This window comes from Lolium rigidum, chromosome 5 (assembly GCF_022539505.1).
Source record: "Lolium rigidum isolate FL_2022 chromosome 5, APGP_CSIRO_Lrig_0.1, whole genome shotgun sequence".
Taxonomy (NCBI): domain Eukaryota; kingdom Viridiplantae; phylum Streptophyta; class Magnoliopsida; order Poales; family Poaceae; genus Lolium; species Lolium rigidum.
This window is the reverse complement of record NC_061512.1, coordinates 162370008-162370988: the sequence shown is the minus strand read 5'-3', so window position 1 is coordinate 162370988 and position 981 is coordinate 162370008.

Genomic DNA, 981 nt, shown 5'->3' with positions numbered 1-981 from the left:
TGCTGTTTCTGGTTTCAGAAATCCTACAAAGAAATATTCTCGGAATTGGGCGAAATCAGCGCCCGGGTCTTATTTTTCCACGGAGCTTCCGAGAAGACCGAAGGGGTTACGAAGTGGGGCGACGAGGCGCCGACACCACGGGGCCGCGCGGCACTGGGTGGGGCCCGCGCCGCCCTATGGTGTGGGGCCCTCGTGCCTCCACCGACGCTGCCCTTCCGCCTGCTCATAGCCTTCGTCGCGAAAACCCCTGTAACGAGAGCCACGATACGGAAAACCTTCCGGAGACGCCGCCGCCGCCAATCCCATCTCGGGGGATTCAGGAGATCGCCTCCGGCACCTGCCGGAGAGGGAATCATCTCCCGAGGACTCTTCATCACCATGATCGCCTCCGAATTGATGTGTGAGTAGTTCACCCCTGGACTATGGGTCCATAGCAGTAGCTAGATGGTTGTCTTCTCCTCATTGTGCTATCATGTTAGATCTTGTGAGCTGCCTATCATGATCAAGATCATCTATTTGTAATGCTACATGTCGTTGCCTAATCGACGGTACCTCGGAGGAGGGATCCTCACGAGGGGGAGAAGAAGTAGGGGGCATAGGGCGGAGTGCACACGGGACGGTGGTACGCGAGTTACCCAGCTTCGGAACACCTGCACGATGACAGGGCCTACTGCTGCTTGTCCGGAATTATCCGGGCGCTTTCGCGTTGTTACAATGAGTTGTGGTTGTGCCTCTAGGGCTCCCGGGATCCGGCTTATAAAGGCGCACGGATCTAGGGTTTACATGGAGAGTCCTAGCCGGAATACAAGTTGCCTAACTACGGTACAATGTCTTGCCGTGTACGTCAAGGATCCGCCTTCCTCCGAGGTTCGTGCTTGGATCCGGATACTTCATGGGCCGTCACGGATCCGGCCTCCTTCGTAGGTCGGTAAAGATCCGGCTTCCTCGTTCCTGGGCTGGACTTCATCCTTCATGATCTAC